General features: G+C 42.9%; 33 non-coding genes across 33 annotated transcripts; all 33 read right to left on the minus strand.

The window, feature by feature from the left end:
• Nucleotides 1-841: 841 nt before the first annotated feature.
• On the minus strand, nucleotides 842-914 carry TRNAV-AAC (transfer RNA valine (anticodon AAC)). The gene has a single exon. It is a non-coding gene; the product is annotated as a tRNA-Val (tRNA).
• Nucleotides 915-1,117: 203 nt separating this feature from the next.
• On the minus strand, nucleotides 1,118-1,190 carry TRNAV-AAC (transfer RNA valine (anticodon AAC)). Its single transcript has one exon. It is a non-coding gene; the product is annotated as a tRNA-Val (tRNA).
• Nucleotides 1,191-2,359: 1,169 nt separating this feature from the next.
• Nucleotides 2,360-2,432, minus strand: TRNAV-CAC (transfer RNA valine (anticodon CAC)). The gene has a single exon. It is a non-coding gene; the product is annotated as a tRNA-Val (tRNA).
• A 479-nt stretch (nucleotides 2,433-2,911) lies between these two features.
• On the minus strand, nucleotides 2,912-2,984 carry TRNAV-AAC (transfer RNA valine (anticodon AAC)). The gene has a single exon. It is a non-coding gene; the product is annotated as a tRNA-Val (tRNA).
• A 482-nt stretch (nucleotides 2,985-3,466) lies between these two features.
• Nucleotides 3,467-3,539, minus strand: TRNAV-AAC (transfer RNA valine (anticodon AAC)). Its single transcript has one exon. It is a non-coding gene; the product is annotated as a tRNA-Val (tRNA).
• Nucleotides 3,540-3,742: 203 nt separating this feature from the next.
• Nucleotides 3,743-3,815, minus strand: TRNAV-AAC (transfer RNA valine (anticodon AAC)). Its single transcript has one exon. It is a non-coding gene; the product is annotated as a tRNA-Val (tRNA).
• A 1,307-nt stretch (nucleotides 3,816-5,122) lies between these two features.
• Nucleotides 5,123-5,195, minus strand: TRNAV-CAC (transfer RNA valine (anticodon CAC)). The gene has a single exon. It is a non-coding gene; the product is annotated as a tRNA-Val (tRNA).
• Nucleotides 5,196-5,674: 479 nt separating this feature from the next.
• TRNAV-AAC (transfer RNA valine (anticodon AAC)) lies at nucleotides 5,675-5,747 on the minus strand. Its single transcript has one exon. It is a non-coding gene; the product is annotated as a tRNA-Val (tRNA).
• Nucleotides 5,748-6,367: 620 nt separating this feature from the next.
• On the minus strand, nucleotides 6,368-6,440 carry TRNAV-CAC (transfer RNA valine (anticodon CAC)). The gene has a single exon. It is a non-coding gene; the product is annotated as a tRNA-Val (tRNA).
• A 479-nt stretch (nucleotides 6,441-6,919) lies between these two features.
• TRNAV-AAC (transfer RNA valine (anticodon AAC)) lies at nucleotides 6,920-6,992 on the minus strand. The gene has a single exon. It is a non-coding gene; the product is annotated as a tRNA-Val (tRNA).
• Nucleotides 6,993-7,888: 896 nt separating this feature from the next.
• Nucleotides 7,889-7,961, minus strand: TRNAV-CAC (transfer RNA valine (anticodon CAC)). Its single transcript has one exon. It is a non-coding gene; the product is annotated as a tRNA-Val (tRNA).
• A 755-nt stretch (nucleotides 7,962-8,716) lies between these two features.
• On the minus strand, nucleotides 8,717-8,789 carry TRNAI-AAU (transfer RNA isoleucine (anticodon AAU)). The gene has a single exon. It is a non-coding gene; the product is annotated as a tRNA-Ile (tRNA).
• Nucleotides 8,790-9,267: 478 nt separating this feature from the next.
• On the minus strand, nucleotides 9,268-9,340 carry TRNAV-AAC (transfer RNA valine (anticodon AAC)). Its single transcript has one exon. It is a non-coding gene; the product is annotated as a tRNA-Val (tRNA).
• Nucleotides 9,341-9,681: 341 nt separating this feature from the next.
• Nucleotides 9,682-9,754, minus strand: TRNAV-CAC (transfer RNA valine (anticodon CAC)). The gene has a single exon. It is a non-coding gene; the product is annotated as a tRNA-Val (tRNA).
• A 755-nt stretch (nucleotides 9,755-10,509) lies between these two features.
• TRNAI-AAU (transfer RNA isoleucine (anticodon AAU)) lies at nucleotides 10,510-10,582 on the minus strand. The gene has a single exon. It is a non-coding gene; the product is annotated as a tRNA-Ile (tRNA).
• A 478-nt stretch (nucleotides 10,583-11,060) lies between these two features.
• On the minus strand, nucleotides 11,061-11,133 carry TRNAV-AAC (transfer RNA valine (anticodon AAC)). The gene has a single exon. It is a non-coding gene; the product is annotated as a tRNA-Val (tRNA).
• Nucleotides 11,134-11,198: 65 nt separating this feature from the next.
• TRNAV-CAC (transfer RNA valine (anticodon CAC)) lies at nucleotides 11,199-11,271 on the minus strand. The gene has a single exon. It is a non-coding gene; the product is annotated as a tRNA-Val (tRNA).
• A 755-nt stretch (nucleotides 11,272-12,026) lies between these two features.
• On the minus strand, nucleotides 12,027-12,099 carry TRNAI-AAU (transfer RNA isoleucine (anticodon AAU)). Its single transcript has one exon. It is a non-coding gene; the product is annotated as a tRNA-Ile (tRNA).
• A 1,444-nt stretch (nucleotides 12,100-13,543) lies between these two features.
• TRNAF-AAA (transfer RNA phenylalanine (anticodon AAA)) lies at nucleotides 13,544-13,616 on the minus strand. Its single transcript has one exon. It is a non-coding gene; the product is annotated as a tRNA-Phe (tRNA).
• An 893-nt stretch (nucleotides 13,617-14,509) lies between these two features.
• On the minus strand, nucleotides 14,510-14,582 carry TRNAI-AAU (transfer RNA isoleucine (anticodon AAU)). The gene has a single exon. It is a non-coding gene; the product is annotated as a tRNA-Ile (tRNA).
• A 340-nt stretch (nucleotides 14,583-14,922) lies between these two features.
• Nucleotides 14,923-14,995, minus strand: TRNAV-AAC (transfer RNA valine (anticodon AAC)). The gene has a single exon. It is a non-coding gene; the product is annotated as a tRNA-Val (tRNA).
• A 1,287-nt stretch (nucleotides 14,996-16,282) lies between these two features.
• On the minus strand, nucleotides 16,283-16,355 carry TRNAF-AAA (transfer RNA phenylalanine (anticodon AAA)). The gene has a single exon. It is a non-coding gene; the product is annotated as a tRNA-Phe (tRNA).
• Nucleotides 16,356-17,248: 893 nt separating this feature from the next.
• Nucleotides 17,249-17,321, minus strand: TRNAI-AAU (transfer RNA isoleucine (anticodon AAU)). Its single transcript has one exon. It is a non-coding gene; the product is annotated as a tRNA-Ile (tRNA).
• A 340-nt stretch (nucleotides 17,322-17,661) lies between these two features.
• TRNAV-AAC (transfer RNA valine (anticodon AAC)) lies at nucleotides 17,662-17,734 on the minus strand. Its single transcript has one exon. It is a non-coding gene; the product is annotated as a tRNA-Val (tRNA).
• Nucleotides 17,735-18,469: 735 nt separating this feature from the next.
• TRNAF-AAA (transfer RNA phenylalanine (anticodon AAA)) lies at nucleotides 18,470-18,542 on the minus strand. Its single transcript has one exon. It is a non-coding gene; the product is annotated as a tRNA-Phe (tRNA).
• A 1,031-nt stretch (nucleotides 18,543-19,573) lies between these two features.
• TRNAV-AAC (transfer RNA valine (anticodon AAC)) lies at nucleotides 19,574-19,646 on the minus strand. The gene has a single exon. It is a non-coding gene; the product is annotated as a tRNA-Val (tRNA).
• Nucleotides 19,647-20,401: 755 nt separating this feature from the next.
• TRNAI-AAU (transfer RNA isoleucine (anticodon AAU)) lies at nucleotides 20,402-20,474 on the minus strand. The gene has a single exon. It is a non-coding gene; the product is annotated as a tRNA-Ile (tRNA).
• Nucleotides 20,475-21,621: 1,147 nt separating this feature from the next.
• Nucleotides 21,622-21,694, minus strand: TRNAF-AAA (transfer RNA phenylalanine (anticodon AAA)). Its single transcript has one exon. It is a non-coding gene; the product is annotated as a tRNA-Phe (tRNA).
• A 617-nt stretch (nucleotides 21,695-22,311) lies between these two features.
• TRNAV-AAC (transfer RNA valine (anticodon AAC)) lies at nucleotides 22,312-22,384 on the minus strand. Its single transcript has one exon. It is a non-coding gene; the product is annotated as a tRNA-Val (tRNA).
• Nucleotides 22,385-22,587: 203 nt separating this feature from the next.
• Nucleotides 22,588-22,660, minus strand: TRNAV-AAC (transfer RNA valine (anticodon AAC)). The gene has a single exon. It is a non-coding gene; the product is annotated as a tRNA-Val (tRNA).
• Nucleotides 22,661-24,294: 1,634 nt separating this feature from the next.
• Nucleotides 24,295-24,367, minus strand: TRNAF-AAA (transfer RNA phenylalanine (anticodon AAA)). The gene has a single exon. It is a non-coding gene; the product is annotated as a tRNA-Phe (tRNA).
• A 617-nt stretch (nucleotides 24,368-24,984) lies between these two features.
• On the minus strand, nucleotides 24,985-25,057 carry TRNAV-AAC (transfer RNA valine (anticodon AAC)). Its single transcript has one exon. It is a non-coding gene; the product is annotated as a tRNA-Val (tRNA).
• A 203-nt stretch (nucleotides 25,058-25,260) lies between these two features.
• TRNAV-AAC (transfer RNA valine (anticodon AAC)) lies at nucleotides 25,261-25,333 on the minus strand. The gene has a single exon. It is a non-coding gene; the product is annotated as a tRNA-Val (tRNA).
• Nucleotides 25,334-26,741: the final 1,408 nt, after the last annotated feature.

Here is a 26,741-nt window from a genome sequence, read left to right on the forward strand (position 1 = left end):
GATGGTCCAAACATGTATCTATCAGGGCTCGAACCTGACACCTTCCGCGTGTTGGGCGGACGTGATAACCACTACACCATAGATACTTGGTTATTGTGAGTTTTCCAAGAGATCTACCCTATTATTATGTCTAATCACGATGGTCAAAACATATCCCTACCAGCGCTCAAACCTGGGACCTTCAGCGTGTTAGGCAGACGTGATAACCACTACACCATAGATACGTGTTAATATAAAGTTTTCTAAGAGATCCAGCTTATAACTATGTCTAATCACGATGGTCCAAACATGTATCTACCAGGGCTCAAACCTGGGACCTTCCGCGTGTTAGGCGGACGTGATAACCACTACACCATATATACTTGGCTATTGGGAGTTTTCGAAGAGATCTACCTTATTATTATGTCTAATCACGATGGTCAAAACATATCCCTACCAGCGCTCAAACCTGGGACCTTCAGCGTGTTAGGCAGACGTGATAACCACTACACCATAGATACGTGTTAATATAAAGTTTTCTAAGAGATCCAGCTTTTAACTATGTCTAATCACGATGGTCCAAACATGTATCTATCAGGGCTCGAACCTGACACCTTCCGCGTGTTGGGCGGACGTGATAACCACTACACCATAGATACTTGGTTATTGTGAGTTTTCGAAGAGATCTACCCTATTATTATGTCTAATCACGATGGTCAAAACATATCCCTACCAGCGCTCAAACCTGGGACCTTCAGCGTGTTAGGCAGACGTGATAACCACTACACCATAGATACGTGTTAATATAAAGTTTTCTAAGAGATCCAGCTTATAACTATGTCTAATCACGATGGTCCAAACATGTATCTACCAGGGCTCGAACCTGGGACCTTCCGCGTGTTAGGCGGACGTGATAACCACTACACCATATATACTTGGCTATTGGGAATTTTCGAAGAGATCTACCTTATTATTATGTCTAATCACGATGGTCAAAACATATCCCTACCAGCGCTCAAACCTGGGACCTTCAGCGTGTTAGGCAGACGTGATAACCACTACACCATAGATACGTGTTAGTATAAAGTTTTCTAAGAGATCCAGCTTATAACTATGTCTAATCACGATGGTCCAAACATGTATCTATCAGGGCTCGAACCTGACACCTTCCGCGTGTTAGGCGGACGTGATAACCACTACACCATAGATACTTGGCTATTGTGAGTTTTCGAAGAGATCTACCTTATTATTATGTCTAATCACGATGGTCCAAACATGTATCTATCAGGGCTCGAACCTGACACCTTCCGCGTGTTGGGCGGACGTGATAACCACTACACCATAGATACTTGGTTATTGTGAGTTTTCGAAGAGATCTACCCTATTATTATGTCTAATCACGATGGTCAAAACATATCCCTACCAGCGCTCAAACCTGGGACCTTCAGCGTGTTAGGCAGACGTGATAACCACTACACCATAGATACGTGTTAATATAAAGTTTTCTAAGAGATCCAGCTTATAACTATGTCTAATCACGATGGTCCAAACATGTATCTACCAGGGCTCAAACCTGGGACCTTCCGCGTGTTAGGCGGACGTGATAACCACTACACCATATATACTTGGCTATTGGGAGTTTTCGAAGAGATCTACCTTATTATTATGTCTAATCACGATGGTCAAAACATATCCCTACCAGCGCTCAAACCTGGGACCTTCAGCGTGTTAGGCAGACGTGATAACCACTACACCATAGATACGTGTTAATATAAAGTTTTCTAAGAGATCCAGCTTATAACTATGTCTAATCACGATGGTCCAAACATGTATCTATCAGGGCTCGAACCTGACACCTTTCGCGTGTTAGGCGGACGTGATAACCACTACACCATATATACTTGGCTATTGGGAGTTTTCGAAGAGATCTACCTTATTATTATGTCTAATCACGATGGTTAAAACAAGTATCTATCAGGGCTCGAACCTGACACCTTCCGCGTGTTGGGCGGACGTGATAACCACTACACGATAGATACTTTGTTATTGTGAGTTTTCGAAGAGATCTACCCTATTATTATGTCTAATCACGATGGTCAAAACATGTCCCTTCCAGCGCTCAAACCTGGGACCTTCCGCGTGTTAGGCAGACGTGATAACCACTACACCATAGATACTTGGCTATTGTGAGTTTTCGAAGAGATCTACCTTATTATTATGTCTAATCACGATGGTCAAAACATGTCCCTTCCGGCGCTCAAACCTGGGACCTTCCGCGTGTTAGGCAGACGTAATAACCACTACACCATAGATACGTGTTAATATAAGGTTTTCGAAGAGATCCAGCTTATTACTATGTCTAATCACGATGGTCCAAACATGTATCTACCAGGGCTCGAACCTGGGACCTTCCGCGTGTGAGGCGGACGTGATAACCACTACACCATATATACTTGGCTATTGGGAGTTTTCGAAGAGATCTACCTTATTATTATGTCTAATCACGATGGTCAAAACATATCCCTACCAGCGCTCAAACCTGGGACCTTCAGCGTGTTAGGCAGACGTGATAACCACTACACCATAGATACGTGTTAATATAAAGTTTTCTAAGAGATCCAGCTTTTAACTATGTCTAATCACGATGGTCCAAACATGTATCTATCAGGGCTCGAACCTGACACCTTCCGCGTGTTGGGCGGACGTGATAACCACTACACCATAGATACTTGGTTATTGTGAGTTTTCGAAGAGATCTACCCTATTATTATGTCTAATCACGATGGTCAAAACATATCCCTACCAGCGCTCAAACCTGGGACCTTCAGCGTGTTAGGCAGACGTGATAACCACTACACCATAGATACGTGTTAATATAAAGTTTTCTAAGAGATCCAGCTTATAACTATGTCTAATCACGATGGTCCAAACATGTATCTACCAGGGCTCGAACCTGGGACCTTCCGCGTGTTAGGCGGACGTGATAACCACTACACCATATATACTTGGCTATTGGGAGTTTTCGAAGAGATCTACCTTATTATTATTATGTCTAATCACGATGGTCAAAACATATCCCTACCAGCGCTCAAACCTGGGATCTTCAGCGTGTTAGGCAGACGTGATAACCACTACACCATAGATACGTGTTAATATAAAGTTTTCTAAGAGATCCAGCTTATAACTATGTCTAATCACGATGGTCCAAACATGTATCTATCAGGGCTCGAACCTGACACCTTTTGCGTGTTAGGCGGACGTGATAACCACTACACCATAGATACTTGGTTATTGTGAGTTTTCGAAGAGATCTACCCTATTATTATGTCTAATCACGATGGTCAAAACATATCCCTACCAGCGCTCAAACCTGGGACCTTCAGCGTGTTAGGCAGACGTGATAACCACTACACCATAGATACGTGTTAATATAAAGTTTTCTAAGAGATCCAGCTTATAACTATGTCTAATCACGATGGTCCAAACATGTATCTACCAGGGCTCGAACCTGGGACCTTCCGCGTGTTAGGCGGACGTGATAACCACTACACCATATATACTTGGCTATTGGGAGTTTTCGAAGAGATCTACCTTATTATTATGTCTAATCACGATGGTCAAAACATATCCCTACCAGCGCTCAAACCTGGGACCTTCAGCGTGTTAGGCAGACGTGATAACCACTACACCATAGATACGTGTTAGTATAAAGTTTTCTAAGAGATCCAGCTTATAACTATGTCTAATCACGATGGTCCAAACATGTATCTATCAGGGCTCGAACCTGACACCTTCCGCGTGTTAGGCGGACGTGATAACCACTACACCATAGATACTTGGCTATTGTGAGTTTTCGAAGAGATCTACCTTATTATTATGTCTAATCACGATGGTCCAAACATGTATCTATCAGGGCTCGAACCTGACACCTTCCGCGTGTTGGGCGGACGTGATAACCACTACACCATAGATACTTGGTTATTGTGAGTTTTCGAAGAGATCTACCCTATTATTATGTCTAATCACGATGGTCAAAACATATCCCTACCAGCGCTCAAACCTGGGACCTTCAGCGTGTTAGGCAGACGTGATAACCACTACACCATAGATACGTGTTAATATAAAGTTTTCTAAGAGATCCAGCTTATAACTATGTCTAATCACGATGGTCCAAACATGTATCTACCAGGGCTCAAACCTGGGACCTTCCGCGTGTTAGGCGGACGTGATAACCACTACACCATATATACTTGGCTATTGGGAGTTTTCGAAGAGATCTACCTTATTATTATGTCTAATCACGATGGTCAAAACATATCCCTACCAGCGCTCAAACCTGGGACCTTCAGCGTGTTAGGCAGACGTGATAACCACTACACCATAGATACGTGTTAATATAAAGTTTTCTAAGAGATCCAGCTTATAACTATGTCTAATCACGATGGTCCAAACATGTATCTATCAGGGCTCGAACCTGACACCTTTCGCGTGTTAGGCGGACGTGATAACCACTACACCATATATACTTGGCTATTGGGAGTTTTCGAAGAGATCTACCTTATTATTATGTCTAATCACGATGGTTAAAACAAGTATCTATCAGGGCTCGAACCTGACACCTTCCGCGTGTTGGGCGGACGTGATAACCACTACACGATAGATACTTTGTTATTGTGAGTTTTCGAAGAGATCTACCCTATTATTATGTCTAATCACGATGGTCAAAACATGTCCCTTCCAGCGCTCAAACCTGGGACCTTCCGCGTGTTAGGCAGACGTGATAACCACTACACCATAGATACTTGGCTATTGTGAGTTTTCGAAGAGATCTACCTTATTATTATGTCTAATCACGATGGTTAAAACAAGTATCTATCAGGGCTCGAACCTGACACCTTCCGCGTGTTGGGCGGACGTGATAACCACTACACCATAGATACTTGGCTATTGTGAGTTTTCGAAGAGATCTACCTTATTATTATGTCTAATCACGATGGTCAAAACATGTCCCTTCCGGCGCTCAAACCTGGGACCTTCCGCGTGTTAGGCAGACGTAATAACCACTACACCATAGATACGTGTTAATATAAGGTTTTCGAAGAGATCCAGCTTATTACTATGTCTAATCACGATGGTCCAAACATGTATCTACCAGGGCTCGAACCTGGGACCTTCCGCGTGTGAGGCGGACGTGATAACCACTACACCATATATACTTGGCTATTGGGAGTTTTCGAAGAGATCTACCTTATTATTATGTCTAATCACGATGGTCAAAACATATCCCTACCAGCGCTCAAACCTGGGACCTTCAGCGTGTTAGGCAGACGTGATAACCACTACACCATAGATACGTGTTAATATAAAGTTTTCTAAGAGATCCAGCTTTTAACTATGTCTAATCACGATGGTCCAAACATGTATCTATCAGGGCTCGAACCTGACACCTTCCGCGTGTTGGGCGGACGTGATAACCACTACACCATAGATACTTGGTTATTGTGAGTTTTCGAAGAGATCTACCCTATTATTATGTCTAATCACGATGGTCAAAACATATCCCTACCAGCGCTCAAACCTGGGACCTTCAGCGTGTTAGGCAGACGTGATAACCACTACACCATAGATACGTGTTAATATAAAGTTTTCTAAGAGATCCAGCTTATAACTATGTCTAATCACGATGGTCCAAACATGTATCTACCAGGGCTCGAACCTGGGACCTTCCGCGTGTTAGGCGGACGTGATAACCACTACACCATATATACTTGGCTATTGGGAGTTTTCGAAGAGATCTACCTTATTATTATTATGTCTAATCACGATGGTCAAAACATATCCCTACCAGCGCTCAAACCTGGGATCTTCAGCGTGTTAGGCAGACGTGATAACCACTACACCATAGATACGTGTTAATATAAAGTTTTCTAAGAGATCCAGCTTATAACTATGTCTAATCACGATGGTCCAAACATGTATCTATCAGGGCTCGAACCTGACACCTTTTGCGTGTTAGGCGGACGTTATAACCACTACACCATATATACTTGGCTATTGGGAGTTTTCGAAGAGATCTACCTTATTATTATGTCTAATCACGATGGTTAAAACAAGTATCTATCAGGGCTCGAACCTGAAACCTTCCGCGTGTTAGGCGGACGTGATAACCACTACACGATAGATACTTTGTTATTGTGAGTTTTCGAAGAGATCTACCCTATTATTATGTCTAATCACGATGGTCAAAACATGTCCCTTCCAGCGCTCAAACCTGGGACCTTCCGCGTGTTAGGCAGACGTGATAACCACTACACCATAGATACGTGTTAATATAAGGTTTTCGAAGAGATCCAGCTTATTACTATGTCTAATCACGATGGTCCAAACATGTATCTACCAGGGCTCGAACCTGGGACCTTCCGCGTGTGAGGCGGACGTGATAACCACTACACCATATATACTTGGCTATTGGGAGTTTTCGAAGAGATCTACCTTATTATTATGTCTAATCACGATGGTCAAAACATATCCCTACCAGCGCTCAAACCTGGGACCTTCAGCGTGTTAGGCAGACGTGATAACCACTACACCATAGATACGTGTTAATATAAAGTTTTCTAAGAGATCCAGCTTTTAACTATGTCTAATCACGATGGTCCAAACATGTATCTATCAGGGCTCGAACCTGACACCTTCCGCGTGTTGGGCGGACGTGATAACCACTACACCATAGATACTTGGTTATTGTGAGTTTTCGAAGAGATCTACCCTATTATTATGTCTAATCACGATGGTCAAAACATATCCCTACCAGCGCTCAAACCTGGGACCTTCAGCGTGTTAGGCAGACGTGATAACCACTACACCATAGATACGTGTTAATATAAAGTTTTCTAAGAGATCCAGCTTATAACTATGTCTAATCACGATGGTCCAAACATGTATCTACCAGGGCTCGAACCTGGGACCTTCCGCGTGTTAGGCGGACGTGATAACCACTACACCATATATACTTGGCTATTGGGAGTTTTCGAAGAGATCTACCTTATTATTATTATGTCTAATCACGATGGTCAAAACATATCCCTACCAGCGCTCAAACCTGGGATCTTCAGCGTGTTAGGCAGACGTGATAACCACTACACCATAGATACGTGTTAATATAAAGTTTTCTAAGAGATCCAGCTTATAACTATGTCTAATCACGATGGTCCAAACATGTATCTATCAGGGCTCGAACCTGACACCTTTTGCGTGTTAGGCGGACGTGATAACCACTACACCATATATACTTGGCTATTGGGAGTTTTCGAAGAGATCTACCTTATTATTATGTCTAATCACGATGGTTAAAACAAGTATCTATCAGGGCTCGAACCTGAAACCTTCCGCGTGTTAGGCGGACGTGATAACCACTACACGATAGATACTTTGTTATTGTGAGTTTTCGAAGAGATCTACCCTATTATTATGTCTAATCACGATGGTCAAAACATGTCCCTTCCAGCGCTCAAACCTGGGACCTTCCGCGTGTTAGGCAGACGTGATAACCACTACACCATAGATACTTGGCTATTGTGAGTTTTCGAAGAGATCTACCTTATTATTATGTCTAATCACGATGGTTAAAACAAGTATCTATCAGGGCTCGAACCTGACACCTTCCGCGTGTTAGGCGGACGTGATAACCACTACACCATAGATACTTGGCTATTGTGAGTTTTCGAAGAGATCTACCTTATTATTATGTCTAATCACGATGGTCAAAACATGTCCCTTCCAGCGCTCAAACCTGGGACCTTCCGCGTGTTAGGCAGACGTGATAACCACTACACCATAGATACGTGTTAATATAAGGTTTTCGAAGAGATCCAGCTTATTACTATGTTTAATCACGATGGTCCAAACATGTATCTACCAGGGCTCGAACCTGGAACCTTCCGCGTGTGAGGCGGACGTGATAACCACTACACCATATATACTTGGCTATTGGGAGTTTTCGAAGAGATCTACCTTATTATTATGTCTAATCACGATGGTCAAAACATATCCCTACCAGCGCTCAAACCTGGGACCTTCAGCGTGTTAGGCAGACGTGATAACCACTACACCATAGATACGTGTTAATATAAAGTTTTCTAAGAGATCCAGCTTTTAACTATGTCTAATCACGATGGTCCAAACATGTATCTATCAGGGCTCGAACCTGACACCTTTCGCGTGTTAGGCGGACGTGATAACCACTACACCATATATACTTGGCTATTGGGAGTTTTCGAAGAGATCTACCTTATTATTATGTCTAATCACGATGGTCAAAACATGTCCCTACAAGCGCTCAAACCTGGGACCTTCCGCGTGTTACGCAGACGTGATAACCACTACTCCATAGATACGTGTTAATTTAAGGTTTTCGAAGAGATCCAGCTTATTACTATGTCTAATTGCGATGGTCCAAACATGTATCTATCAGGGCTCGAACCTGACACCTTTCGCGTGTTAGGCGGACGTGATAACCACTACACCATATATACTTGGCTATTGGGAGTTTTCGAAGAGATCTACCTTATTATTATGTCTAATCACGATGGTCAAAACATATCCCTACCAGTGTTCAAACCTGGGACCTTCAGCGTGTTACGCAGACGTGATAACCACTACACCATAGATACGTGTTAATATAAAGTTTTCTAAGAGATCCAGCTTATAACTATGTCTAATCACGATGGTCAAAACATGTATCTATCAGGGCTCGAACCTGGGACCTTCCGCGTATTAGGCGGACGTGCTAACCACTACACCATAGATACGTGTTTATTTAAGTTTTCGAAGAAATCTAGCTTATTACTATGTCTAATCACGATGGTCATAACATGTATCTATCAGGGCTCGAACCTGACACTTTCCACGTGTTGGGCGGACGTGATAACCACTACACCATAGATACTTGGTAATTGCGAGTTTTCGAAGAGATCTACCCTATTATTATGTCTAATCACGATGGTCCAAACATGTCCCTACCAGGGCTCGAACCTGGGACCTTCCGCGTGTTAGGCGGACGTGGTAGCCACTACACCATAGATACGTGTTAATATAAAGTTTTCGAAGAGATCTAGCTTATAACTATGTCTAACCATGTTGGTCAAAACATGTATCTATCAGGGCTCGAACCTGACACCTTCCGCGTGTTAGGCGGACGTGATAACCACTACATCATATATACTTGGTTATTATGAGTTTTCGAAGAGATCTACCTTATTATTATGTCTAATCACGTTGGTCAAAACATGTATCTACCAAGGCTCGAACCTGGGACCTTCCGCGTGTTAGGCGGACGTGATAACCACTACACCATAGATACGTGTTAATATAAGGTTTTTGAAGAGATCCAGCTTATTACTATGTTTAATCACGATGGTCCAAACATGTATCTACCAGGGCTCGAACCTGACACCTTCCGCGTGTTAGGCGGACGTGATAACCACTACACCATAGATACTTGGCTATTGTGAGTTTTCGAAGAGATCTACCTTATTATTATGTCTAATCACGATGGTCAAAACATGTCCCTTCCAGCGCTCAAACCTGGGACCTTCCGCGTGTTAGGCAGACGTGATAACCACTACACCATAGATACGTGTTAATATAAGGTTTTCGAAGAGATCCAGCTTATTACTATGTTTAATCACGATGGTCCAAACATGTATCTACCAGGGCTCGAACCTGGAACCTTCCGCGTGTGAGGCGGACGTGATAACCACTACACCATATATACTTGGCTATTGGGAGTTTTCGAAGAGATCTACCTTATTATTATGTCTAATCACGATGGTCAAAACATATCCCTACCAGCGCTCAAACCTGGGACCTTCAGCGTGTTAGGCAGACGTGATAACCACTACACCATAGATACGTGTTAATATAAAGTTTTCTAAGAGATCCAGCTTTTAACTATGTCTAATCACGATGGTCCAAACATGTATCTATCAGGGCTCGAACCTGACACCTTTCGCGTGTTAGGCGGACGTGATAACCACTACACCATATATACTTGGCTATTGGGAGTTTTCGAAGAGATCTACCTTATTATTATGTCTAATCACGATGGTCAAAACATGTCCCTACCAGCGCTCAAACCTGGGACCTTCCGCGTGTTACGCAGACGTGATAACCACTACTCCATAGATACGTGTTAATTTAAGGTTTTCGAAGAGATCCAGCTTATTACTATGTCTAATTGCGATGGTCCAAACATGTATCTATCAGGGCTCGAACCTGACACCTTTCGCGTGTTAGGCGGACGTGATAACCACTACACCATATATACTTGGCTATTGGGAGTTTTCGAAGAGATCTACCTTATTATTATGTCTAATCACGATGGTCAAAACATATCCCTACCAGTGTTCAAACCTGGGACCTTCAGCGTGTTACGCAGACGTGATAACCACTACACCATAGATACGTGTTAATATAAAGTTTTCTAAGAGATCCAGCTTATAACTATGTCTAATCACGATGGTCAAAACATGTATCTATCAGGGCTCGAACCTGGGACCTTCCGCGTATTAGGCGGACGTGCTAACCACTACACCATAGATACGTGTTTATTTAAGTTTTCGAAGAAATCTAGCTTATTACTATGTCTAATCACGATGGTCATAACATGTATCTATCAGGGCTCGAACCTGACACTTTCCACGTGTTGGGCGGACGTGATAACCACTACACCATAGATACTTGGTAATTGCGAGTTTTCGAAGAGATCTACCCTATTATTATGTCTAATCACGATGGTCCAAACATGTCCCTACCAGGGCTCGAACCTGGGACCTTCCGCGTGTTAGGCGGACGTGGTAGCCACTACACCATAGATACGTGTTAATATAAAGTTTTCGAAGAGATCTAGCTTATAACTATGTCTAACCATGTTGGTCAAAACATGTATCTATCAGGGCTCGAACCTGACACCTTCCGCGTGTTAGGCGGACGTGATAACCACTACATCATATATACTTGGTTATTATGAGTTTTCGAAGAGATCTACCTTATTATTATGTCTAATCACGTTGGTCAAAACATGTATCTACCAAGGCTCGAACCTGGGACCTTCCGCGTGTTAGGCGGACGTGATAACCACTACACCATAGATACGTGTTAATATAAGGTTTTTGAAGAGATCCAGCTTATTACTATGTTTAATCACGATGGTCCAAACATGTATCTACCAGGGCTCGAACCTGGGACCTTCCGCGTGTGAGGCGGACGTGATAACCACTACACCATATATACTTGGCTATTGGGAGTTTTCGAAGAGATCTACCTTATTATTATGTCTAATCACGATGGTCAAAACATATCCCTACCAGCGCTCAAACCTGGGACCTTCAGCGTGTTAGGCAGACGTGATAACCACTACACCATAGATACGTGTTAATATAAAGTTTTCTAAGAGATCCAGCTTTTAACTATGTCTAATCACGATGGTCCAAACATGTATCTATCAGGGCTCGAACCTGACACCTTTCGCGTGTTAGGCGGACGTGATAACCACTACACCATATATACTTGGCTATTGGGAGTTTTCGAAGAGATCTACCTTATTATTATGTCTAATCACGATGGTCAAAACATGTCCCTACCAGCGCTCAAACCTGGGACCTTCCGCGTGTTACGCAGACGTGATAACCACTACTCCATAGATACGTGTTAATTTAAGGTTTTCGAAGAGATCCAGCTTATAACTATGTCTAATCACGATGGTCCAAACATGTATCTATCAGGGCTCGAACCTGACACCTTTCGCGTGTTAGGCGGACGTGATAACCACTACACCATATATACTTGGCTATTGGGAGTTTTCGAAGAGATCTACCTTATTATTATGTCTAATCACGATGGTCAAAACATGTCCCTACCAGCGCTCAAACCTGGGACCTTCAGCGTGTTAGGCAGACGTGATAACCACTACACCATAGATACGTGTTAATATAAAGTTTTCTAAGAGATCCAGCTTATAACTATGTCTAATCACGATGGTCAAAACATGTATCTATCAGGGCTCGAACCTGGGACCTTCCGCGTATTAGGCGGACGTGCTAACCACTACACCATAGATACGTGTTTATTTAAGTTTTTGAAGAAATCTAGCTTATTACTATGTCTAATCACGATGGTCATAACATGTATCTATCAGGGCTCGAACCTGACACTTTCCGCGTGTTGGGCGGACGTGATAACCACTACACCATAGATACTTGGTAATTGCGAGTTTTCGAAGAGATCTACCCTATTATTATGTCTAATCACGATGGTCCAAACATGTCCCTACCAGGGCTCGAACCTGGGACCTTCCGCGTGTTAGGCGGACGTGGTAGCCACTACACCATAGATACGTGTTAATATAAAGTTTTCGAAGAGATCTAGCTTATAACTATGTCTAACCATGTTGGTCAAAACATGTATCTATCAGGGCTCGAACCTGACACCTTCCGCGTGTTAGGCGGACGTGATAACCACTACATCATATATACTTGGTTATTATGAGTTTTCGAAGAGATCTACCTTATTATTATGTCTAATCACGTTGGTCAAAACATGTATCTACCAAGGCTCGAACCTGGGACCTTCCGCGTGTTAGGCGGACGTGATAACCACTACACAATAGATACGTGTTAATATAAGGTTTTCGAAGAGATCCAGCTTATTACTATGTCTAATCACGATGGTCCAAACATTTATCTACCAGGGCTCGAACCTGACACCTTTCGCGTGTTAGGCGGACGTGATAACCACTACACCATATATACTTGGCTATTGGGAGTTTTCGAAGAGATCTACCTTATTATTATGTCTAATCACGATGGTCAAAACATATCCCTACCAGCGCTCAAACCTGGGACCTTCAGCGTGTTAGGCAGACGTGATAACCACTACACCATAGATACGTGTTAATATAAAGTTTTCTAAGAGATCCAGCTTATAACCATGTCTAATCACAATGGTCAAAACATGCATCTATCAGGGCTCGAACCTGGGACCTTCCGCTTGTTGGGCGGACGTGATAACCACTACACCATAGATATTTGGTTATTGTGAGTTTTCGAAGAGATCTACCCTATTATTATGTCTAATCACGATGGTCAAAACATGTCCCTTCCAGCGCCCAAACCTGGGACCTTCCGCGTGTTAGGCAGACGTGATAACCACTACACCATAGATACTTGGCTATTGTGAGTTTTCGAAGAGATCTACCTTATTATTATGTCTAATCACGATGGTTAAAACAAGTATCTATCAGGGCTCGAACCTGACACCTTCCGCGTGTTAGGCGGACGTGATAACCACTACACCATAGATACTTGGCTACTGTGAGTTTTCGAAGAGATCTACCTTATTATTATGTCTAATCACGATGGTCAAATCATGTCCCTTCCAGCGCTCAAACCTGGGACCTTCAGCGTGTTAGGCAGACGTGATAACCACTACACCATAGATACGTGTTAATATAAAGTTTTCTAAGAGATCCAGCTTATAACCATGTCTAATCACAATGGTCAAAACATGCACCTATCAGGGCTCGAACCTGGGACCTTCCGCGTTTTGGGCGGACGTGATAACCACTACACCATAGATACTTGGCTATTGTGAGTTTTCGAAGAGATCTACCTTATTATTATGTCTAATCACGATGGTTAAAACATGTATCTATCAGGGCTCGAACCTGACACCTTCCGCGTGTTGGGCGGACGTGATAACCACTACACCATAGATACTTGGTTATTGTGAGTTTTCGAAGAGATCTACCCTATTATTATGTCTAATCACGATGGTCAAAACATGTCCCTTCCAGCGCTCAAACCTGGGACCTTCCGCGTGTTAGGCAGACGTGATAACCACTACACCATAGATACTTGGCTATTGTGAGTTTTCGAAGAGATCTACCTTATTATTATGTCTAATCACGATGGTTAAAACATGTATCTACCAGGGCTCGAACCTGGGACCTTCTGCGTGTTAGGCGGACGTGATAACCACTACACCATATATACTTGGCTTTTGGGAGTTTTCGAAGAGATCTACCTTATTATTATGTCTAATCACGATGGTCAAAACATATCCCTATCAGCGCTCAAACCTGGGACCTTCAGCGTGTTAGGCAGACGTGATAACCACTACACCATAGACCCGTGTTAATATAAAGTTTTCTAAGAGATCCAGCTTATAACTATGTCTAATCACGATGGTCCAAACATGTATCTATCAGGGCTCGAACCTGACACCTTTCGCGTGTTAGGCGGACGTGATAACCACTACACCATATATACTTGGCTATTGGGAGTTTTCGAAGAGATCTACCTTATTATTATGTCTAATCACGATGGTCAAAACATGTCCCTACCAGCGCTCAAACCTGGGACCTTCCGCGTGTTAAACAGACGTGATAACCACTACTCCATAGATACGTGTTAATATAAGGTTTTCGAAGAGATCCAGCTTATTACTATGTCTAATCACGATGGTCAAAACATGTATCTATCAGGGCTCGAACCTGGGACCTTCCGCGTATTAGGCGGACGTGCTAACCACTACACCATAGATACGTGTTTATTTAAGTTTTCGAAGAAATCTAGCTTATTACTATGTCTAATCACGATGGTCATAACATGTATCTATCATGGCTCGAACCTGACACTTTCCGCGTGTTGGGCGGACGTGATAACCACTACACCATAGATACTTGGTTATTGTGAGTTTTCGAAGAGATCTACCCTATTATTATGTCTAATCACGATGGTTAAAACATGTATCTATCAGGGCTCGAACCTGGGACCATCCACGTGTTAGGCGGACGTGATAACCACTAGACCATAGATACGTGTTAATATAAGGTTTTCGAAGAGATCCAGCTTATTACTATGTCTAATCACGATGGTCCAAACATGTATCTACCAGGACTCGAACCTGGGACCTTCCGCGTGTTAGGCGGACGTGATAACCACTACACCATATATACTTGGCTATTGGGTGTTTTCGAAGAGATCTACCTTATTATTATGTCTAATCACGATGGTCAAAACATATCCCTACCAGCGCTCAAACCTGGGACCTTCAGCGTGTTAGGCAGACGTGATAGTCACTACACCATAGATACGTGTTAATATAAAGTTTTCTAAGAGATCCAGCTTATAACTATGTCTAATCACGATGGTCCAAACATGTATCTATCAGGGCTCGAACCTGACACCTTTCGCGTGTTAGGCGGACGTGATAACCACTACACCATTGATACTTGGCTATTGTAAGTTTTCGAAGAGATCTACCTTATAATTATGTCTAATCACGATGGTCAAAACATGTCCCTACCAGCGCTCAAACCTGGGACCTTCCGCGCGTTAGGCAGACGTGATAACACCTACTCCATAGATACGTGTTAATATAAGGTTTTCGAAGAGATCCAGCTTATTACTATGTCTAATCACGATGGTCCAAACATGTATCTATCAGGGCTCGAACCTGGGACGTGATAACCACTACACCATATATACTTGGCTATTGGGAGTTTTCGAAGAGATCTACCTTATTATTATGTCTAATCACGATGGTCAAAACATATCCCTACCAGCGCTCAAACCTGGGACCTTCAGCGTGTTAGGCAGACGTGATAACCACTACACCATAGATACGTGTTAATATAAAGTTTTCTAAGAGATCCAGCTTATAACCATGTCTAATCACAATGGTCAAAACATGCATCTATCAGGGCTCGAACCTGGGACCTTCCGCTTGTTGGGCGGACGTGATAACCACTACACCATAGATATTTGGTTATTGTGAGTTTTCGAAGAGATCTACCCTATTATTATGTCTAATCACGATGGTCAAAACATGTCCCTTCCAGCGCTCAAACCTGGGACCTTCCGCGTGTTAGGCAGACGTGATAACCACTACACCATAGATACTTGGCTATTGTGAGTTTTCGAAGAGATCTACCTTATTATTATGTCTAATCACGATGGTTAAAACAAGTATCTATCAGGGCTCGAACCTGACACCTTCCGCGTGTTAGGCGGACGTGATAACCACTACACCATAGATACTTGGCTACTGTGAGTTTTCGAAGAGATCTACCTTATTATTATGTCTAATCACGATGGTCAAATCATGTCCCTTCCAGCGCTCAAACCTGGGACCTTCAGCGTGTTAGGCAGACGTGATAACCACTACACCATAGATACGTGTTAATATAAAGTTTTCTAAGAGATCCAGCTTATAACCATGTCTAATCACAATGGTCAAAACATGCACCTATCAGGGCTCGAACCTGGGACCTTCCGCGTTTTGGGCGGACGTGATAACCACTACACCATAGATACTTGGCTATTGTGAGTTTTCGAAGAGATCTACCTTATTATTATGTCTAATCACGATGGTTAAAACATGTATCTATCAGGGCTCGAACCTGACACCTTCCGCGTGTTGGGCGGTCGTGATAACCACTACACCATAGATACTTGGTTATTGTGAGTTTTCGAAGAGATCTACCCTATTATTATGTCTAATCACGATGGTCAAAACATGTCCCTTCCAGCGCTCAAACCTGGGACCTTCCGCGTGTTAGGCAGACGTGATAACCACTACACCATAGATACTTGGCTATTGTGAGTTTTCGAAGAGATCTACCTTATTATTATGTCTAATCACGATGGTTAAAACATGTATCTACCAGGGCTCGAACCTGGGACCTTCTGCGTGTTAGGCGGACGTGATAACCACTACACCATATATACTTGGCTTTTGGGAGTTTTCGAAGAGATCTACCTTATTATTATGTCTAATCACGATGGTCAAAACATATCCCTATCAGCGCTCAAACCTGGGACCTTCAGCGTGTTAGGCAGACGTGATAACCACTACACCATAGACCCGTGTTAATATAAAGTTTTCTAAGAGATCCAGCTTATAACTATGTCTAATCACGATGGTCCAAACATGTATCTATCAGGGCTCGAACCTGACACCTTTCGCGTGTTAGGCGGACGTGATAACCACTACACCATATATACTTGGCTATTGGGAGTTTTCGAAGAGATCTACCTTATTATTATGTCTAATCACGATGGTCAAAACATGTCCCTACCAGCGCTCAAACCTGGGACCTTCCGCGTGTTAAACAGACGTGATAACCACTACTCCATAGATACGTGTTAATATAAGGTTTTCGAAGAGATCCAGCTTATTACTATGTCTAATCACGATGGTCAAAACATGTATCTATCAGGGCTCGAACCTGGGACCTTCCGCGTATTAGGCGGACGTGCTAACCACTACACCATAGATACGTGTTTATTTAAGTTTTCGAAGAAATCTAGCTTATTACTATGTCTAATCACGATGGTCATAACATGTATCTATCATGGCTCGAACCTGACACTTTCCGCGTGTTGGGCGGACGTGATAACCACTACACCATAGATACTTGGTTATTGTGAGTTTTCGAAGAGATCTACCCTATTATTATGTCTAATCACGATGGTTAAAACATGTATCTATCAGGGCTCGAACCTGGGACCATCCACGTGTTAGGCGGACGTGATAACCACTAGACCATAGATACGTGTTAATATAAGGTTTTCGAAGAGATCCAGCTTATTACTATGTCTAATCACGATGGTCCAAACATGTATCTACCAGGACTCGAACCTGGGACCTTCCGCGTGTTAGGCGGACGTGATAACCACTACACCATATATACTTGGCTATTGGGTGTTTTCGAAGAGATCTACCTTATTATTATGTCTAATCACGATGGTCAAAACATATCCCTACCAGCGCTCAAACCTGGGACCTTCAGCGTGTTAGGCAGACGTGATAGTCACTACACCATAGATACGTGTTAATATAAAGTTTTCTAAGAGATCCAGCTTATAACTATGTCTAATCACGATGGTCCAAACATGTATCTATCAGGGCTCGAACCTGACACCTTTCGCGTGTTAGGCGGACGTGATAACCACTACACCATTGATACTTGGCTATTGTAAGTTTTCGAAGAGATCTACCTTATAATTATGTCTAATCACGATGGTCAAAACATGTCCCTACCAGCGCTCAAACCTGGGACCTTCCGCGCGTTAGGCAGACGTGATAACACCTACTCCATAGATACGTGTTAATATAAGGTTTTCGAAGAGATCCAGCTTATTACTATGTCTAATCACGATGGTCCAAACATGTATCTATCAGGGCTCGAACCTGGGACGTGATAACCACTACACCATATATACTTGGCTATTGGGAGTTTTCGAAGAGATCTACCTTATTATTATGTCTAATCACGATGGTCAAAACATATCCCTACCAGCGCTCAAACCTGGGACCTTCAGCGTGTTAGGCAGACGTGATAACCACTACACCATAGATACGTGTTAATATAAAGTTTTCTAAGAGATCCAGCTTATAACCATGTCTAATCACAATGGTCAAAACATGCACCTATCAGGGCTCGAACCTGGGACCTTCCGCGTTTTGGGCGGACGTGATAACCACTACACCATAGATACTTGGCTATTGTGAGTTTTCGAAGAGATCTACCTTATTATTATGTCTAATCACGATGGTTAAAACATGTATCTATCAGGGCTCGAACCTGACACCTTCCGCGTGTTGGGCGGACGTGATAACCACTACACCATAGATACTTGGTTATTGTGAGTTTTCGAAGAGATCTACCCTATTATTATGTCTAATCACGATGGTCAAAACATGTCCCTTCCAGCGCTCAAACCTGGGACCTTCCGCGTGTTAGGCAGACGTGATAACCACTACACCATAGATACTTGGCTATTGTGAGTTTTCGAAGAGATCTACCTTATTATTATGTCTAATCACGATGGTTAAAACAAGTATCTATCAGGGCTCGAACCTGACACCTTCCGCGTGTTAGGCGGACGTGATAACCACTACACCATAGATACTTGGCTACTGTGAGTTTTCGAAGAGATCTACCTTATTATTATGTCTAATCACGATGGTCAAATCATGTCCCTTCCAGCGCTCAAACCTGGGACCTTCAGCGTGTTAGGCAGACGTGATAACCACTACACCATAGATACGTGTTAATATAAAGTTTTCTAAGAGATCCAGCTTATAACCATATCTAATCACAATGGTCAAAACATGCACCTATCAGGGCTCGAACCTGGGACCTTCCGCGTTTTGGGCGGACGTGATATCCACTACACCATACCTACTTGGCTATTGTGAGTTTTCGAAGAGATCTACCTTATTATTATCTCTAATCACGATGGTTAAAACATGTATCTATCAGGGCTCGAACCTGACACCTTCCGCGTGTTGGGCGGACGTGATAACCACTACACCATAGATACTTGGTTATTGTGAGTTTTCGAAGAGATCTACCTTATTATTATGTCTAATCACGATGGTCAAAACATGTCCCTTCCAGCGCTCAAACCTGGGACCTTCCGCGTGTTAGGCAGACGTGATAACCACTACACCATAGATACTTGGCTATTGTGAGTTTTCGAAGAGATCTACCTTATTATTATGTCTAATCACGATGGTTAAAACATGTATCTACCAGGGCTCGAACCTGGGACCTTCCGCGTGTTAGGCGGACGTGATAACCACTACACCATATATACTTGGCTTTTGGGAATTTTCGAAGAGATCTACCTTATTATTATGTCTAATCACGATGGTCAAAACATATCCCTATCAGCGCTCAAACCTGGGACCTTCAGCGTGTTAGGCAGACGTGATAACCACTACACCATAGACACGTGTTAATATAAAGTTTTCTAAGAGATCCAGCTTATAACTATGTCTAATCACGATGGTCCAAACATGTATCTATCAGGGCTCGAACCTGACACCTTTCGCGTGTTAGGCGGACGTGATAACCACTACACCATATATACTTGGCTATTGGGAGTTTTCGAAGAGATCTACCTTATTATTATGTCTAATCACGATGGTCAAAACATGTCCCTACCAGCGCTCAAACCTGGGACCTTCCGCGTGTTAAACAGACGTGATAACCACTACTCCATAGATACGTGTTAATATAAGGTTTTCGAAGAGATCCAGCTTATTACTATGTCTAATCACGATGGTCCAAACATGTATCTATCAGGGCTCGAACCTGACACCTTTCGCGTGTTAGGCGGACGTGATAACCACTACACCATATATACTTGGCTATTGGGAGTTTTCGAAGAGATCTACCTTATTATTATGTCTAATCACGATGGTCAAAACATATCCCTACCAGCTCTCAAATCTGGGACCTTCAGTGTGTTAGGCAGACGTGATAACCACTACACCATAGATACGTGTTAATATAAAGTTTTCTAAGAGATCCAGCTTATAACTATGTCTAATCACGATGGTCAAAACATGTATCTATCAGGGTTCGAACCTGGGACCTTCCGCGTATTAGGCGGACGTGCTAACCACTACACCATAGATACGTGTTTATTTAAGTTTTCGAAGAAATCTAGCTTATTACTGTGTCTAATCACGATGGTCACAACATGTATCTATCAGGGCTCGAACCTGACACTTTCCGCGTGTTGGGCGGACGTGATAACCACTACACCATAGATACTTGGTAATTGTGAGTTTTCGAAGAGATCTACCCTATTATTATGTCTAATCACGATGGTTAAAACATGTACCTATCAGGGCTCGAACCTGGGACCTTCCACGTGTTAGGCGGACGTGATAACCACTACACCATAGATACGTGTTAATATAAGGTTTTCGAAGAGATCCAGCTTATTACTATGTCTAATCACGATGGTCCAAACATGTATCTACCAGGGCTCGAACCTGGGACCTTCCGCGTGTTAGGCGGACGTGATAACCACTAGACCATATATACTTGGCTATTGGGTGTTTTCGAAGAGATCTACCTTATTATTATGTCTAATCACGATGGTCAAAACATATCCCTACCAGCGCTCAAACCTGGGACCGTCAGCGTGTTAGGCAGACGTGATAGTCACTACACCATAGATACGTGTTAATATAAAGTTTTCTAAGAGATCCAGCTTATAAATATGTCTAATCACGATGGTCCAAACATGTATCTATCAGGGCTCGAACCTGACACCTTTCGCGTGTTAGGCGGACGTGATAACCACTACACCATTGATACTTGGCTATTGTAAGTTTTCGAAGAGATCTACCTTATAATTATGTCTAATCACGATGGTCAAAACATGTCCCTACAGCGCTCAAACCTGGGACCTTCCGCGCGTTAGGCAGACGTGATAACCACTACTCCATAGATGCGTGTTAATATAAGGTTTTCGAAGAGATCCAGCTTATTACTATGTCTAATCACGATGGTCCAAACATGTATCTATCAGGGCTCGAACCTGGGACGTGATAACCACTACACCATATATACTTGGCTATTGGGAGTTTTCGAAGAGATCTACCTTATTATTATGTCTAATCACGATGGTCAAAACATATCCCTACCAGCGCTCAAACCTGGGACCTTCAGCGTGTTAGGCAGACGTGATAACCACTACACCATAGATACGTGTTAATATAAAGTTTTCTAAGAGATCCAGCTTATAACCATGTCTAATCACAATGGTTAAAACATGCACCTATCAGGGCTCGAACCTGGGACCTTACGCGTTTTGGGCGGACGTGATAACCACTACACCATAGATACTTGGCTATTGTGAGTTTTCGAAGAGATCTACCTTATTATTAAGTCTAATCACGATGGTTAAAACATGTATCTATCAGGGCTCGAACCTGACACCTTCCGCGTGTTGGGCGGACGTGATAACCACTACACCATAGATACTTGGTCATTGTGAGTTTTCGAAGAGATCTACCCTATTATTATGTCTAATCACGATGGTCAAAACATGTCCCTTCCAGCGCTCAAACCTGGGACCTTCCGCGTGTTAGGCAGACGTGATAACCACTACACCATAGATACTTGGCTATTGTGAGTTTTCGAAGAGATCTACCTTATTATTATGTCTAATCACGATGGTCCAAACATGTATCTATCAGGGCTCGAACCTGACACCTTTCGCGTGTTAGGCGGACGTGATAACCACTACACCATATATACTTGGCTATTGGGAGTTTTCGAAGAGATCTACCTTATTATTATGTCTAATCACGATGGTCAAATCATGTCCCTTCCAGCGCTCAAACCTGGGACCTTCCGCGTGTTAGGCAGACGTGATAACCACTACACCATAGATACGTGTTAATATAAGGTTTTCGAAGAGATCCAGCTTATTACTATGTCTAATCACGATGGTCCAAACATGTATCTACCAGGGCTCGAACCTGGGACCTTCCGCGTGTTAGGCGGACGTGATAACCACTACACCATATATACTTGGTTATTGGTTGTTTTCGAAGAGATCTACCTTATTATTATGTCTAATCACGATGGTCAAAACATATCCCTACCAGCGCTCAAACCTGGGGCCTTCCGCGTGTTAGGCAGACGTGATAACCACTACACCATAGATACGTGTTAATATAAGGTTTTCGAGGAGATCCAGCTTATTACTATGTCTAATCACGATGGTCCAAACATGTATCTACCAGGGCTCGAACCTGGGACCTTCCGCGTGTTAGGCGGACGTGATAACCACTACACCATAGAGACTTGGTTATTGTGAGTTTTCGAAGAGATCTACCTTATTATTATGTCTAATCACGATGGTCAAAACATGTTACTATCAGGGCTCGAACCTGACACCTTCCGCGTGTTAGGCGGACGTCATAACCACTACACCATAGATACTTGGTTATTGTGAGTTTTCGAGGAGATCAGGGCTCGAACCTGACACCTTGCGCGTGTTAGGCGGACGTGATAACCACTACACCATAGATACTTGGCTATTGTAAGTTTTCGAAGAGATCTATCTTATTATTATGTCTAATCACGATGGTCAAAACATGTATCTACCAGGGCTCGAACCTGGGACCTTCCGCGTGTTTGGCGGACGTGATAACTACTACACAATAGATACGTGTTAATATAAAGTTTTCGAAGAGATCAAGCTTATTACTATGTCTAATCACGATGGTCAAAACATGTATCTATCAGGGCTCGAACTTGACACCTTCCGCGTGTTAGGCGGACGTGATAACCACTACACCATAGATACTTGGTTATTGTGAGTTTTCGAAGAGATCTACCTTATTATTATGTCTAATCACGATGGTCAAAACATGTATCTTCCAGGGCTCGAACCTGGGACCTTCCGCGTGCTTGGCGGACGTGATAACTACTACACAATAGATACGTGTTAATATAAAGTTTTCGAAGAGATCTAGCTTATTACTATGTCTAATCACGATGGTCAAAACATGTATCAATCAGGGCTCGCACCTGAAACCTTCCGCGTGTTAGGCAGACGTGATAACCACTACACCATAGATACATGGCTATTGTGAGTTTTCGAAGAGATCTACCTTATTATTATGTCTAATCACGATGGTTAAAACAAGTATCTATCAGGGCTCGAACCTGACACCTTCCGCGTGTTAGGCGGACGTGATAACCACTACACCATAGATACTTGGCTATTGTGAGTTTTCGAAGAGATCTACCTTATTATTATGTCTAATCACGATGGTCAAATCATGTCCCTTCCAGCGCTCAAACCTGGGACCTTCCGCGTGTTAGGCAGACGTGATAACCACTACACCATAGATACGTGTTAATATAAGGTTTTCGAAGAGATCCAGCTTATTACTATGTCTAATCACGATGGTCCAAACATGTATCTATCAGGGCTCGAACCTGGGACGTGATAACCACTACACCATATATACTTGGCTATTGGGAGTTTTCGAAGAGATCTACCTTATAATTATGTCTAATCACGATGGTCAAAACATGTCCCTAATAGCGCTCAAACCTGGGACCTTCCGCGCGTTAGGCAGACGTGATAACCACTACTCCATAGATGCGTGTTAATATAAGGTTTTCGAAGAGATCCAGCTTATTACTATGTCTAATCACGATGGTCCAAACATGTATCTATCAGGGCTCGAACCTGGGACGTGATAACCACTACACCATATATACTTGGCTATTGGGAGTTTTCGAAGAGATCTACCTTATTATTATGTCTAATCACGATGGTCAAAACATATCCCTACCAGCGCTCAAACCTGGGACCTTCAGCGTGTTAGGCAGACGTGATAACCACTACACCATAGATACGTGTTAATATAAAGTTTTCTAAGAGATCCAGCTTATAACCATGTCTAATCACAATGGTCAAAACATGCACCTATCAGGGCTCGAACCTGGGACCTTACGCGTTTTGGGCGGACGTGATAACCACTACACCATAGATACTTGGCTATTGTGAGTTTTCGAAGAGATCTACCTTATTATTATGTCTAATCACGATGGTTAAAACATGTATCTATCAGGGCTCGAACCTGACACCTTCCGCGTGTTGGGCGGACGTGATAACCACTACACCATAGATACTTGGTCATTGTGAGTTTTCGAAGAGATCTACCCTATTATTATGTCTAATCACGATGGTCAAAACATGTCCCTTCCAGCGCTCAAACCTGGGACCTTCCGCGTGTTAGGCAGACGTGATAACCACTACACCATAGATACTTGGCTATTGTGAGTTTTCGAAGAGATCTACCTTATTATTATGTCTAATCACGATGGTCCAAACATGTATCTATCAGGGCTCGAACCTGACACTTTCCGCGTGTTAGGCGGACGTGATAACCACTACACCATATATACTTGGCTATTGGGAGTTTTCGAAGAGATCTACCTTATTATTATGTCTAATCACGATGGTCAAATCATGTCCCTTCCAGCGCTCAAACCTGGGACCTTCCGCGTGTTAGGCAGACGTGATAACCACTACACCATAGATACGTGTTAATATAAGGTTTTCGAAGAGATCCAGCTTATTACTATGTCTAATCACGATGGTCCAAACATGTATCTACCAGGGCTCGAACCTGGGACCTTCCGCGTGTTAGGCGGACGTGATAACCACTACACCATATATACTTGGTTATTGGGTGTTTTCGAAGAGATCTACCTTATTATTATGTCTAATCACGATGGTCAAAACATATCCCTACCAGCGCTCAAACCTGGGGCCTTCCGCGTGTTAGGCAGACGTGATAACCACTACACCATAGATACGTGTTAATATAAGGTTTTCGAAGAGATCCAGCTTATTACTATGTCTAATCACGATGGTCCAAACATGTATCTACCAGGGCTCGAACCTGGGACCTTCCGCGTGTTAGGCGGACGTGATAACCACTACACCATAGAGACTTGGTTATTGTGAGTTTTCGAAGAGATCTACCTTATTATTATGTCTAATCACGATGGTCAAAACATGTTACTATCAGGGCTCGAACCTGACACCTTCCGCGTGTTAGGCGGACGTCATAACCACTACACCATAGATACTTGGTTATTGTGAGTTTTCGAAGAGATCCAGCTTATTAATATGTCTAATCACGATGGTCAAAGCATGAATCTATCAGGGCTCGAACCTGACACCTTGCGCGTGTTAGGCGGACGTGATAACCACTACACCATAGATACTTGGCTATTGTAAGTTTTCGAAGAGATCTATCTTATTATTATGTCTAATCACGATGGTCAAAACATGTATCTACCAGGGCTCGAACCTGGGACCTTCCGCGTGTTTGGCGGACGTGATAACTACTACACAATAGATACGTGTTAATATAAAGTTTTCGAAGAGATCAAGCTTATTACTATGTCTAATCACGATGGTCAAAACATGTATCTATCAGGGCTCGAACTTGACACCTTCCGCGTGTTAGGCGGACGTGATAACCACTACACCATAGATACTTGGTTATTGTGAGTTTTCGAAGAGATCTACCTTATTATTATGTCTAATCACGATGGTCAAAACATGTCCCTTCCAGCGCTCAAACCTGGGACCTTCCGCGTGTTAGGCAGACGTGATAACCACTACACCATAGATACTTGGCTATTGTGAGTTTTCGAAGAGATCTACCTTATTATTATGTCTAATCACGATGGTCCAAACATGTATCTATCAGGGCTCGAACCTGACACTTTTCGCGTGTTAGGCGGACGTGATAACCACTACACCATATATACTTGGCTATTGTGAGTTTTCGAAGAGATCTACCCTATTATTATGTCTAATCACGATGGTCCAAACACGTCCCTACCAGGGCTCGAACCTGGGACGTTCCGCGTGTAAGGCGGACGTGATAACCACTACACCATATATACTTGATTATTGTGAGTTTTCGAAGAGATCTACCTTATTATTATGTCTAATCACGATGGTCAAAACATGTCCCTACCAGGGCTCGAACCTGGGACCTGCCGCGTGTTAGAGGGACGTGGTAGCCACTGCACTATAGATACTTGTTAATATAAAGTTTTCGAAGAGAACTAGCTTATAACTATGTCTAATCACGTTGGTCAAAACATGTATCTATCAGGGCTCGAACTTGACACCTTCCGCGTGTTAGGCGGACGTGATAACCACTACACCATAGATACTTGGTTATTGTGAGTTTTCGAAGAGATCTACCTTATTATTATGTCTAATCACGATGGTCAAAACATGTCCCTTCCAGCGCTCAAACCTGGGACCTTCCGCGTGTTAGGCAGACGTGATAACCACTACACCATAGATACTTGGCTATTGTGAGTTTTCGAAGAGATC

Source organism: Phalangium opilio, unplaced genomic scaffold, assembly GCF_054372755.1.
Source record: "Phalangium opilio isolate 3A_F unplaced genomic scaffold, DU_Popi_V2 ptg000046l_1, whole genome shotgun sequence".
Lineage (NCBI taxonomy): Eukaryota > Metazoa > Arthropoda > Arachnida > Opiliones > Phalangiidae > Phalangium > Phalangium opilio.